Source organism: Pleurodeles waltl, chromosome 1_2 (genome assembly GCF_031143425.1).
Source record: "Pleurodeles waltl isolate 20211129_DDA chromosome 1_2, aPleWal1.hap1.20221129, whole genome shotgun sequence".
Taxonomy (NCBI): domain Eukaryota; kingdom Metazoa; phylum Chordata; class Amphibia; order Caudata; family Salamandridae; genus Pleurodeles; species Pleurodeles waltl.
Genome location: NC_090437.1, coordinates 433997274 through 434011754, shown reverse-complemented (window position 1 = coordinate 434011754; position 14481 = coordinate 433997274). Strand labels below are relative to the sequence as shown.

Sequence of the window (14481 nt, the reverse complement as noted above, 5' to 3'; positions counted from 1 at the left end):
CAAACACACTGACAACATAGGGTTTTCACTATGAGCACAGGCAAAAACAAACTGACACACAAGTAAAAATGGGGGAAACATGCCAGGCAAGATGGAACTTTCCTCCACAACCCCTCCACCCCATACGAGGTTCAATTAGGCTAACCTTGCCCAGATGAGTAGTCATTGTCTAAGTGGAAATATCTGGAGAGTCCGTCTGCATTGGAGTGGGTACTCCCAGGTCTATGTTCCACTATATAGTCCATTCCCTGTAGGGATATGGACCACCTCAACAATTTAGGGGTTTCACCTTTCATTTGTTTAAGCCATAATAGATGTTTGTGGTCTGTCTGAATAATAACGTGAGTACCAAACAGGTATGGTCTCAACTTTTTCAGTGCCCAGACCAAAGCAAAGGCCTCCCTCTCTATGACAGACCAACGCTTTAATCTAGGGGTCAACCTCCTGCTGATAAAAGCAATAGGTTGATCCTGACCCTCAGTGTTAAGCTGTGATAGCACTGCCCCAACCCCTAATTCAGAAGCATCAGTCTGGACTATGAACTTTTTCGAGTAGCAAGGGCTTTTTAGGACAGGTGCAGAGCACATGGCCTGTTTGAGTTCATCAAAAGCTTTTTGACAGCTAGCTGTCCATAATACCTTTTTAGGCATCTTCTTACTAGTGAGGTCATTAAGCGGAGCTGCAATGGAGCCATAATTCTCGATGAACCTCATATAGTACACTGTGAGGCCTAGAAAGGCTCTCACCTGGGTTTGAGTTGTAGGGGGAGCACATTCCATAATGGTCTGGATCGTCCCCTGCAGTGGTGCAATCTGTTCCCCACCTATCAGGTGGCCCAGATAAACCACTTTCCCTGCCCTATCTGGCACTTTGAAGCCTTGATAGTGAGGCCTGCCTTTTGCAGGGCCTCCAAAACGTTTCATAGGTGGACCAGGTGCTCATCCCAGGTGGAGCTAAAGACAGCTATATCATCTAGATATGCTGCACTTTCAGGACTGTGTTCACCAACCTTTGAAAAGTGACAGGTACATTTTTCAAACCAAAGGGGATCACAGTAAACTGAAAATGTCCTCCAATGGTGGAAAATTCAGTTTTAGGTTTAGCATCTTCTGATAATTTAATCTGCCAATACCCTGCAGTTAAATCAAAAGTGCTTACATACTTGGCAAAAACAAGTGTATCTATTAGCTCATCTGCCCTGGGTATAGGGTGAACATCTGTCTTGGTTACTTGATTGAGACCACTATAGTCAACACAAAACCAATTTCTCTTTTACCATCCTTACCGTGAGGTTTTGGGACAAGCACCACTGGGCTAGCCCATGGGCTGTCTGAAGGCTCAATTACTCCTAAGTCCATCATTTTCTGCACCTCTTGTTTTATGCAATCCCTGACATGGTCAGGCTGCCTATAAATCTTACTCTTGACAGGCAAACTGTCTCCAGTATTGATTGTGTGCTCACACCAGGTAGTTGTACCTGGTATCAGTGAGGAGAGGTCAGAAAATTGTCCTAGGAGATTAATGCAGTTGTCCTTCTGCTCAGCAATAAGGCAATCTGCTAGCACCACTCCCTCCACTAAGCCATCAGCTTCAGTGGTGGAGAGGAGATCAGGGTCACTCTCTTCTTCCTGTCCCTCATCAGTTGCTACGAGCAGGATTAAATCAGCCCTGTCATAGTAGGGTTTTAGGCGGTTGACATGGAGCACCCTAAGGGGATTCCTGGCAGTGCCCAGGTGTACCAAGAAGGTAACCTCGCCATTTTTCTCAACAATGAGATGGGGTCCACTGCATTTGTCCTGGAGTGCTCTTGGGGCACAGGCTCCAATTCCCACACCTTCTGTCCTGGGTGGTACTGGGTCAGGACATACGAGGCCAGTGAAACAATGGAACAAGCCTGTCCCAAGTTTTACTCTGGCCAAAATGCCCAGCTAAAGGAATGTCATGTGCCAAGATAAGAAGAAACTCCCTATACTGCAAAGGGATGACCAATCTCCTGGCAGCTCCAGGCTTCGGGTCCCTTGACTCAGTTTACAGGAGGTTGTCTTCCCAATACACCTTATGGCTATCACTGACATCCCCATTCTGCTGTTTGACAGCTTGCTGTCTTAAACCCTCTATTGTGGGACAGGTCTGCTGTGTCACACTCAGCTCTTCCCTGGCAGGCCCCCCTGCACCCAAAAGCTCAGCAGTGTCTGCTGCCAGATCCTCTGGTGTAGGTTCTGCACAGGGAGAGGATTCCTCTTCCTCAAAAGGAGATCCTTCTGGAGAGGGAGGGATATTGGACAAGGATTCACCCTTTCTACCCCTAGCTTTTGGGAGCACTTGGTCCATTGTTCCAGGATCCAAGTTTCCCTGTCCTTTTTGCTTTTTAGCCTGAGCCCTTGTCAAAGCAAAAATATGCCCAGGAATGCTCAGCATTGCTGCATGAGCCTCTAACTCATCTTCAGCCCAAGCTGATGTCTCCAACTCATTGCCTAGTACGCAATCTACAGGTAATTCAGTGGCTACCACAACTTTCTTTAGACCATTGACCTCCCCCTCCCCCAGTTGAGATTCACAACAGCCATGGGGTGGCCAAGTGTGTTATTGTGAGCATCGGTCACTTGGTACTGCTGACCAAATAGGTGTTGATCAGGGTGAACCAGTTTCTCTATCACCATAGTTACACTGGCTCCTGTGTCCCTGTAGGCCTCAACCTCAACATAATTTATTAGGGGAAGTTGCTTGTACTTACCCATATTAAGGGGACAAGCAACCAAGATGGCAAAGTCAATACCACCATCAGAGACTAAAACAGCCTCTGTGGTCTCCCTCACAAGACCAACCCCAACTACACTACCAATGGTGAGCCCAGCTACACCCTTAGATTGGCTATTTGTCGTAGACTTCCCACCACCATTGCTATTACTAGGGGCACTAGAGGTTGCAGTTGGGGTTGTGGTAGTGGGAGCCTTGGTGTTTTTCTTTGGACAAGTTGAATCACTTGCCCAATGGCCTTTACTTTTACATAAGTAACACAATGGCTTTTTTGTTATTGTGGGAAGAGGATTTGGACCCACCACCCCCAGAGGATTTTTGTGGGCCTGATGAAGACTCAGAACGTTTTTTATCTTTGTCCCCACCACTGTCAGAAGACTTACCATCCTTCGTCTTGCCATCCTTGTCACCCCCTGTATAAACTTTTGTGTTCACTCTTGTTCTGACCCATTTGTCTGTCTTTTTTCCCAATTCTTGGGGAGAGGTCAGATCTGAGTCTACCAAGTACTGGTGCAACAAATCAGACACACAATTGTTCAAAATATGCTCTCTCAGGATTAGATTATACAGACTTTCATAGTCAGTCACCTTACTGCCATGTAACCAACCCTCCAAGGCCTTCACTGAACAGTCTACAAAGTCTGTCCAGTCTTGAGAGGACTCTTTTCAGGTGTCTCTGAACTTAATCCTGTGTTGTTCAGTGGTTAAGCCAAATCCATCCAAAAGTGCATCTTTCAAAACTTTGTAATTATTAGCAACACTTTTTCTGACAGTAAGGAGCCTATCCCTACCCTTACCAGTGAAAAATAGCCACAAGATAGCAGCCCATTGCCTTTGAAGGACCAACTGTACGATACAGGCCCTCTCAAGTGCAGCAAACCACTTGTTAATGTCATCCCCCTCCTTGTAAGGGGGGACTTTCTTCTGCAGGTTTCTGGAATCTTGTTCTATCACAGGATTGCTATAAAAAATATTGCTGCTGCCACCATGGGGAACTAACCCCAACCTCTGCCTTTCCCTCTCTATATCTCGAGACTCCCTGTCTAAGGCCAGCTGCTGCTGTCCTAGCTTCAACCTGGCCTCTTCCAACCTCAGCTTTCTTAGTTCCCTTTCCATAGTGTTATCCTCAGGGTGGGAGGCTTGGGTATTCTGAGACACAGAAGAAATGTGGGAATTGGCAGAGTGTGACCTGCCCCTACTTGGTTTTTAGGAGTGAAAGGTGCCCTACTAATGTTTGACCCCCCTCCCACTACCAAAGTCTCTAGATGGCCTGTTAGCTGGCAGGTGTTTGGATGAACCCTTCCCAGCATCCTCAGGGGACTCCTCTGAGTCTTGCTGGTTACCCCCCTCCTCTACCTCCTGATCCTGGGATTGGCCACATTCTAGGAGAAGGCTAAGGAGAAGATCTTTGGTAGGGTTCTTACCAATGCTTAAACCTCTTTCTATGCAGAGACCTCTCAAACGTTTGAAGTTTAAACTACCATATGTTGCCTGGACAACTGTGGGAGGCAGTTCTACTGCAGACATGACTGATAGAAAGGGTTTAAGGCAAAAGAGAAAAGTTTAGAAACTTTTAGAGAAAAGAGAAAAACTTTTTTAAACTTTTCAATACTTTTCAAAACTTTTCTGTAACCTTTTAGACATTTTAAAGAAAGAAAGTTAAACTGTTTAGGTTAACTGTGCATATTCTGAAGTATTAGGTATATGTTTTTCTTATTAAAAGCACCAAATGACAAAGTGGTAAAGTAATTACAAGTATTTATCCCACCACTGCACCACCAATGTAGGAGGCTGGCTGGGCTTATAGTGGGTACCTGATGGTATTTACATCTTGTGTCAGGTCCAGGTATCCCTTATTAGTACATTAGTAGTGTTCTAGCAGCTTAGGCTGATAGAGGTAGCTATAGCAGAGCAGCTTAGGCTGAACTAGGAGACATGCAAAGCTCCTACTATACCACTTATATCACATAGCACTACATCATAAGAAACACAATACTCAGAGTTACTAAAAATAAAGGTACTTTATTTTAGGGACAATGAGGATATACTCCCTTAGGAGGTAAGTAAAATACACAAAATGTACACACAAACCAAAATCAGGTAAGTAAACAGTCAGAAAAGTAGTGCAAACACTGTAGAACACAATAGGATTCAATAGACCTAGAGGCAACACAAACCACTCTAAAAGTGGAATGCAAACCACAAATTGACCGCAGGCCTAGTGTAGTGTGTAGAGGGTCGCTGGAGTGTAAGAAAACACTAACGGTGTCCAAGATACTCTACCCCAGGACCCTGAAAAGTAGGAGTAAAGTTAGCCTACTTCCCCAGAAACACACTAAAGTTGTGATAGGAGATTCTTCAAAGGCAACAACTGACTGCAAAGCACTGAAGAAGGATTCCTGGACCTAAGGACCTGTAAAGAAAGGGGACTAAGTCCAAGAGTCACACAAGTGTCCCGGGGGGGGGGGCAGAAGCCCACTAAACCCCGGATGAAGGTGCAAAAGGGCTGCCTCCGGGTGGAAAAAGCTGAAGATTCTGCAACAACGGAAAATTCCAGGAACTTTTCCTTAGCACAGAAGATGTCCCACGGCGTGCTGGAGGATGCAGATTTGGTTTTACGCAGAAAGACTGCAAACAAGCCTTGCTAGATGCAAGAATTGCGGTTGAAGAAAGTGGGTGCTGCCCGGGCCCAGGAAGGACTAGGAGGTCGCCCCTTGGAGGAGGAGACAGAGGAGGTGCTCAGCAGCACACAGAGCCCAAGCAGAAGCAGGCAGCACTCACAGAAGCACTTGAACAAGCATTCAAAAAATCTGAGTATGGCAGTCATCTCAACACTACAAAGGAGGGTCCCATGAAGCCGGTGGTCAACTCGGCGAGTTGAGCAATGTAGGACGGCGTGCTGGGGACCTGGGCTATGCTGTTCATTAAGGATTCCTTGAAAAAGTGCACAGAAGCCCTAGCAGCTGCAGTTCACAAAGTACACAGGATTACTGTCTGGCCTGGGGAGGCAAGGACCTACCTCCACCAAATTATGACAGAAGGACCACTGGGCTCCTGTGTTCCAGGGACCACGCTCGTCGAGATGAGATGGGACCCAGAAGACCGGTGAAGCACAAGTTTGGTGCCTGCGTTAGCAGGGGGAAGATTCCTTCGACCCACAGGAGATTTCTTCCTGGCTTACAGTGCAGGGTGAAGGCAGACAGCCCTCAGAGCATGCACCACCAGGAAACAGTGGAGAAAGCCGTCAGGATTAGGCGCTACAATGTTGCTGGTAGTCATCTTGCTACTTTGTTGCAGTTTTGCAGGCGTCCTGGAGCAGTCAGCTGTCGATCCTTGGCAGATGTCGAAGAGAGAGATGCAGAGGAACTCTGGTGAGCTCTTGCATTCGTTATCTGAAGAGAAACCCACATGAGAACCCTAAATAGCCCTCAGAGGAGGATTGGCCACCTAACCAGGTAAGCACCTATCAGGAGGGGTCTCTGACATCACCTGCTGGCACTGGCCACTCGGAGGCCTCCATTGTGCCCTCATACCTCTGCATTCAAGATGTCAGAAGTCTGGGACACACTAGAGGAGCTCTGGGCACCACCCGTAGGGTGGTGATGGACGGGGGAGTGGCCACTCCCCTTTCCTTTGTCGTGTTTAGCGCCAGAGCAGGTGCTGGGGGATCCCTGAACCGGTGTAGACTGGCATATGCAAGGAGGGCACAATCTGTGCCCATCAAAGCATTTCCAGAGCCTGGGGGAGGCTACTCCTCCCCAGCCCTTAACACCTATTTCCAAAGGGAGAGGGTGTAACACCCTCTCTCAGAGGAATTCCTTTGTTCTGCCTTCCTGGGACTGGGCTTCCCAGACCCCAGGAGGGCAGAAGCCTGTCTGTGGGTTGGCAGCAGCAGTAGCTGCAGTGAAAACCCCAGAGAGCTAATTTGTCAGTACCCGGGGTCCATGCTGGAGCCCCGGGGATGCATGGGATTGGCACCCCAATACCAGATTTGGCATGGGTGGACAATTCCATGATCTTAGACATGTTACATGGCCATGTTCGGAGTTACCATTGTGAAGCTACATATAGATATTGACCAATATGTAGTGCACGCGTGTAATGGTGTCCCCGCACTCACAAAGTCCAGGGAAATTGCCTTGAACAATGTGGGGGCACCTTGGATAGTGCCAGGGTGCCCTCACACTTAGTAAATTTGCACCTAACCTTCACTAGGTGAGGGTTAGACATATAGGTGACTTATAAGTTACTTAAGTGCTGTGTAAAATGACTGTGAAATAATGTAGACGTTATTTCACTCAGGCTGCCGTGGCAGTCCTGTGTAATATTGGTCTGAGCTCCCTATGGGTGGCAAAAGAAATGCTGCAGCCTATAGGGATCTCCTGGAACCCCAATACCCTGGTACCTAGGTTCCATATACTAGGGAATTATAAGGGTGTTCCAGTGTGCCAATCAGAATTGGTGAAAATGGTCACTAGCCTGCAGTGACAATTTTAAATGTAGAGAGAGCATATGCACTGAGGTTCTGTTTAGCAGAGTCTCAGTGACACAGTTAGGCACCACACAGGGAACACATATAGGGGGTCATTCCAAGTTTGGCGGGCGCCGGTTGCCGCCCGCCAAACTTCCCCTGTCAAAAGACCGCTCCGCGGTCAGAAGACCGCGGGGGCCATTTCGACTTTCCCGCTGGGCCGGCGGGCGCCCGCCAAGGGAGTGCCCGCCGGCCCAGCGGGAAAGGCCCAGCAACACGAATGGAGCCGGCGGTGTTGCAGGGGTGCGACGGGTGCAGTTGCACCCGTCGTGATTTTCACTGTCTGCTAAGCAGACAGTGAAAATCATGCTGGGGCCCTGTTAGGGGGCCCACGACACCCGTTCCCGCCATCCTGTTCCTGGCGGTAAAAACCGCCAGAAACAGGATGGCGGGAAGGGGGTCAGAATCTCCATGGGGGCGCTGGAGATTCAGCCCAGCCAGGGGTAATCTGGCGGGAAACCGCCGGATCCCCTTTTTTGACCGCGGCTTTACCGCCGCGGTCAGAATGGGCAGGAAAGCACCGCCAGCCTGTTGGCGGTGCTTTCCGTCTGTCACGGCCCTGGCGGTTTTTACCGCCAGGGTCGGAATGACCCCCATAGTCCACAAACCATGAGCACTGGGGTCCTGGCTAGCAGCAATCCCAGTGACACAGGCAAAAACAAACTGACACACAAGTAAAAATGGGGTTAACATGCCAGGCAAGATGGTACTTTCCTACAGATGGACAGATTTTTTGACACCAAGGTACTTGCAATCAGAGAGACGGACATATAAACAGATAGAGGTGCAGAGAGGTGGAATATGTGTGCCATTTTTCCATTGGCTCTTGAGACCAAGGGGCAGCTGGATTTTTGCTTAGAGAATGCCTCTGGTTCTGTTCTTAGAGAGAGCAGCAGCTGGGTTTGATGCAGACTTTAGTGAGTTGCACAGAGGTAGGATACTGTGTGCTGTAGATATGCAGCTTATTGTGCCGTAAGTAGTACTGTCTTCCACTGCATATGTATATGAATTCCATCACCACATATGATGACAACATCTAAGCGTCAACTAAGTGTGGCAATGAGGAGCTAAGTCTGTCATGGTGCAGAATAGGGCTGCTTCTCCAGACCCTTGTATCACCACTAAACAGCAGCAGCATTCTATCTTCTAGTGAAGTATAAGGCAGTTGTTGCATATCTTTATAGTCCCTACCAAACACAATTCTCACTTCCCATCTGAAAAGGTGGATAATGTGACAATAATGCATGTTTTCCACATTTCCTAAAATGTATTGGATTTTCTGCGTACAAATTCTCCCAGGACTTATTTTCTTCACTGGTTCGAATGCCTTTTTGAGTACAATCTCCTACTCACTAATCCTATTTCTCCATTCATATTCCCTATTAGTTAGACCCTGGAACATAGTTATATTTAAGCCACTCAATAACATATGGCCGATATTTTTGCAATGTTTCTTATTTAATAGACGTTTCTGAATTCCGAACATCTGTCTTTCATATAGATGGCTTTTCTGCCCTTTCCCAGGCTAGAAGTAAAGTTAAATTTAAAGTAACCTGTGTGGGCACTATTTCTTAGATAATTTGGATGATAGGTATAGAACTCACAACACCCAGACACTGGGCCACGGACGATGTTGTCCTCAAACTTAGATGAGGAATTGTGTCCAGATAAGAATAAAAAAGGATTTCAAAATACAGTCGTTGTCGTCACTATCATCATCGTAATTCGATTTTATACATACAATCATGAAAGCACAAACACTAAAAGCAGTTCATTAAGATAATATATAGATACAACTTTTCAAAGAGCATCCTTTTGTGGTTTGGCATACTTAAAACAAGCATTTGTAATGCAATAGGTCTCACATTTGCTTGGGTTAGAGCTATTGGAATTGTAAATTCAGTACTGGACTTTTCTTGCCACATAAATTGATCAACCCTGCCTCATATGTTCGTCTTTTTCTACCATATAATTCCAGTGGCCCTGAATATAACTAAAGCACTTCCATTTACATTCTTCCTCTGCCTGAGGCAAAAACTTTACATGCTGCCATTTAGAATCCTAATTTAAATCTGCCATGCTAACTCCAATAGAATACCACTATCACCATCCCACCATCAGAGTTGCAACTCCCCAAAAAAAGACACAAGACAGCCACAGAGTAGAAATAAACTAGAAGGGTCGCCCAAACATATCAAGAGTGCTCAAACAGTCATGATGTAATAAGGATGTTAAACTGGCCTGAATTATGGTCATAATTGTAATAAGGAGAGATTATTAAAACATATACAATTGTCATTTAAACGTTTCACAAGAATAAAAGTTTGTTATTAGATTGAAATGCTCAAAACAGCCCCTAGAAAGCACCATTAAAAAAATATCATTTGTAAAAACATGGTCATATAACCATATTGTTAGCCCCTAGAGGACATAACCGCAGGAAAACAAAACAAAAGAAAATAATGCAGTGTAACCATATACTTAGCCCCTAAAGGGCTTTTTTAGAATAAGCAGACCTACTGCAATTATATTACAAACAAGGCCTCTAAGACAACACTTCTCCTAGCTATAAAACAAAAATTCTACCCATGAGGAAGCTTAAAAGGCATTGAATTGTGTGAGGGGTTATTATTTTGGAGTCCCCTCTAACATTGTGTAGGGTCCCAGAGATGATGTAGGCAGAAACAGCACATTGTGATAAATGTTTTGAAGGTTGTCACATTGTTTTAGGACCACCATATGCTGAGTTATGAGCAAAAATGTTTTGTAAAAGTAATGCCCTGGAAAGTATTATAGGGCAAATGTCCATGCCATGAGTATTTTAATATGTTGATATGACTGCAATGCTTAGAACAGCCCCTAGAGAACACCACAATGAAAATAGCATTTGCATGAAACATGATCATGTAATTATATTGTTAACCCTTTGAGGGCATAACAACACTAAAGGAAAATGGCAATAAATAATACAAAAAAGATAATTGCAATAAATAATGCAGAGTAACCCTACATGTAACCACTAGAGGACACAGGGGCTGAGTTAAGAAAAGTGGTGCTGCACCCAGCCCAGCACCACATTCCAAGCGCCCCTTAGTGCCCCCTACTACTGCCATGTGTGCGCTGTATTTAAAATACAGCACACCCTAGTGCAGGGTAAGGGGCAATAGCGTCAGAATTCCTGACGCTATTGATGTACTCTGCAGGAGTAGTGCCAAAATGTTAGTGCTACTCCTGCAGAGTACATAAGAGACCTGGTCAGTGCACTACTCTGCCTCCCATGGCTCCACCTGGTGAGTAGAGCCCTTTCCCTGGCTCCTCTGAACTCCTGACCCCTGTCAGGAGTTTGAGGCCCTCCTCCACCTACAGGCTTCTGCCTGCGCCTCATCCCTGGTGTCTAGTGGGAGAGCTTTGCTTTTCTACTAGGCTACCTTCTGCCTCTCTACTACTTTTCTCCTCCTCTCTCTGCTTTTCTCTCTGCTCTTCTGTCCCTTTGTGCTCATTTTGCTTCCCTACTCTCTTCCATGGTTTTCTCTCACTCCGCTCTCTCTCACTTTCACTCTCCCCCTCACTCTCTCCCCCGCCGCTGCTGCCCCTTCAGCCCCACCCACTTTTTGCGGCCGCCCCCTTTTTTGTGCCGTTTTTCACCCCTGCTCCCACTTTCCAGCTGTCCTCTCCTCCCCCACCTCCCTACATGATGGTGGCCGCTGCGTGGTAGGCTGAGCAATACCACTGACCTGGTCAGTGCACTGCTCTGCCTCCCGTGGCTCCACCTGATGAGTAGAGCCCATTGCCTGGCTCCTCTGAACTCCTGACCCCTGTCAAGAGTTTGAGGTCCTCCTCCAACAGCAGGCTTCTGCCTGCGCCTCATCCCTGGTGCCTAGTGGGAGAGCTCTGCTTTCCTATTAGGCTACCTTCTGACTCTCTCCACCTTTTCTCCTCCTCTCTCTGCTTTGCTTTCTGTTCTTCTGTCGCTTTGTGCTCCTTTTGCTTCCCTACTCTCTTCCTCATTTTTCTCTCACTCCGCTCTCTCTCTCTCTTTCACTCTCCCCTCTCTCTCTTTCCCCTGCTGCCCCCGTGGCCCCACCCACTGTTTCATGACGTTTTTTGCCCCCGCCTCCTACCTGCCCTTTCCTCTCCTCCACCTCCGTACTTCATGGCGGCCGATGTGTGGCCACGCCGCTGGTGCCCCAAAGGCAAGCCTGTCTGCACCTGCCCGTGTCCAGAGCCAGAACCCCTGGCTCCCGTCCCCCCCACTGCTGATACGCATGTCTTCACTAAGATGCTGCCACCCTCCGTACCCTCAGCACCGGCTGCTCTCCCGCCTGACTTCAAGCCTCCCTGCAGACCACCCGCGTACCCGTCTCCTGCCAGAACTGCACCTTCACCTGCCTCCATGCCAACGACCCACCCACCAAGGCAGGACACAACCATCTCAGATGTATCATCCTCCACATCTGCTCCGTCCACAAGCATGTAGTAGAGCTATGGAATCTACTCAACTCAGCCTCCCCAGACGTCCCCTTCCTGACCGAGACCTGGATGACCGAGGCCTGGATGAACCCTTCCTCAGTGCCTGACATCGCCATAGCCATCCCGGACAGCTACAAAATCATCCACAGGGACCGCTCCAACAAACCAGGAGGAGACATTGCCATCGTCCACAAGACAAGATCACCCACAGGGACCGCTCCAACAAACCAGGAGGAGGCATCACCATCGTCCACAAGAACACCCTTGGGATCACGACCAGCACCGAAGACACCCTGAGCACCGCCGAACACCTGCACTTCCAGATCCACACTGACCCAAGACCACCCTCCGAGGGATCCTCATCTACAGGTCCACTGGCCCCCAACAGCAGTTCAACGACTCCATCACCAACGTCATCAGCACGAACGCTTTCGCATCAACTGACTACATACTCCTCTGGAACTTAAACTTCCACCTCAAGAACACCAATGGTAACAATACCGCCACCCTGCTTGATAACCTCTCCAACCTCGGCCTCAAACCGCTTGTCATGACCCTATTTGCAGGACACACGCTCGATCCTATTTTTTCTGCCAGTAATCACGTCACCTTCAGCCACACCGCCGAACTCCACTGGACAGACCACCGCTGCATCCACTTTCCTTCAAGAACCCCACAACACACCACCACCCACAATGGATCCTCACCGCAGTTGGAACAAGGTCACGAAGACCAACTTATCGCAACCCTCTCCAGGAACCCACCCATCGACACTACCGACATTGATGCAGCTGCCCGCAACTTCAGGCAATGGGTCAACACCTGTGCCAATACTCTCGCCCCACTCAAGAATCCCTCCAACAGACGCACCAACAGAAATGCCTTCTGGGTTACCGCCAACCTCCACAAACCTAAGCAAACCAGCCGAAGACACAAAAGAAAGTGGCGCCAAGATCAGACTCAGTATAACCACACAGCCTTCAAAAATGCCATCCGCAGACACCACCAACTCATCCGAGCTGTCAGGAGAACCACCTTCAAAGACCGAATCAACAACAATGCACACAGACACAAGCAGCTCTTCAACGTCATGAAGGAAGTCTCCAATACCAGCTCCAACACCAACGACATCCTGCCATCCCAAGACCTCTGAGACTCCCTAGACTCCTACTTCCACAGCAAGATTGCAGACATCCACAACAGCTTCAGCACTCAGACCCCCTGGCAACCACCAACACCACAGATTTACCTCCGACCAACCTCTTACTTTCCTGGACCCCCGTCAACTACAATGACACAGTTGAAATCATGTACACCATCCTCTCTGGCTCTCCATCTCATCCCTGCCCTCACAACATCCTCAACAAAGCAAGCTCCATCATTGCACCCCAACTAAGGAAGATCATCAACAGCTCCTACGAGTCTGCCACCTTCCCGGAGAGCTGGAAACATGCCAAGATCAATGCCCTCCTCAAAAAACCCAAGGCGGACCCAAAGGACCTCAAGAACTTCCGGCCTATCTCCCTGCTCCCCTTCCCAGAAAAAGTCATTGAGAAGGCTGTCAACAGACAACTAACCCGCTTCCTCGAGGAGAACTGCACCCTGGACCCTTCCCAATCCGGATTCCGCAGCAACCACAGTACCAAAACTGCCCTCATCGCTGCCACTGACAGCATCAGAACCATACTGGACAATGGGGAAACTGCTGCCCTCATCCTCCTGGACCTCTCGGCCATGTTCAACACCATGTGCCACCACACCCGACGCTCATGGCTCAGCAATGCAGGAATCCGCAGCAGAGCCCTGGACTGGGTCACCTCCCATTCTGCTCGGAGGCCACCGAAATCATCTGCGGCATACCCCAGGGTTCGTCCCTTAGCCCGACCCTCTTCAACATCTACATGGCCCCTCTTGCTAACATCGCCTGATCCCACAACCTCAACATCATCTCATACGCCAACGACACCCAGCTGATCCTCTCCCTTACCAAGGATCCGCCAAGACCAACCTCCATGAAAGTATGAAGGCCATCGCCGAATGGATGAAGAGCAGCTGCTTCAAACTCAATTCTGACAAGACGGAAGTCCTCATCTTCAGCTCCACCCTCTCCGCATGGGATGACTCCTGGTGGCCTGCCACTCTTGGAGCCACTCCGACTCCCACCGACCACGCTCGCAACCTAGGATTCATCTTGGACTCCTCATTATCCATGACCCAGCAAGTCAACGCCATCTCCTCCGCCTGGTCCAACACCATCCGCATGCTCCGAAAGATCTACAAATGGATACCCACCAAAACCAGAAGAACAGTCACCCAAGCCGTCGTAAGCAGCAAACTGGACTATGGAAATGCCCTCTACGCAGGAACCACGGCCAAACTCCAGTAGAGGCTGCAATGCATCCAGAACGCCTCCGCACGCCTCATCCTGGACTTCCCCTGCCACATCACAGACCACCTGAGAAACCTGCACTGGCTCCCAGTCAACAAGAGAATCACATTTAAACTCCTCACCCACGCTCACAAAGCACTGTACAACACCGGACCAGAATACCTCAACAGATGGCTCTCCTTCTACACCCCAACCCAACATCTCCGATCCGCCGACCTCGCCCTCGCAACTGTCCCACACGTCCGCAGAACAACAACCGGCAGTAGATCATTCTCGCACCTCACTGCCAAAACATGGAACACTCTTCCCACCCATCTGCGCCAGACCAAAGACC

At 48.5% G+C, this 14481-nt stretch overlaps 1 pseudogene; it reads right to left on the bottom strand.

The window, feature by feature from the left end:
* LOC138254614 (E1A-binding protein p400-like) overlaps positions 1–11880 on the bottom strand; it is a 158972-nt pseudogene extending 147092 nt beyond the window's left edge.
* Positions 11881–14481: the final 2601 nt, after the last annotated feature.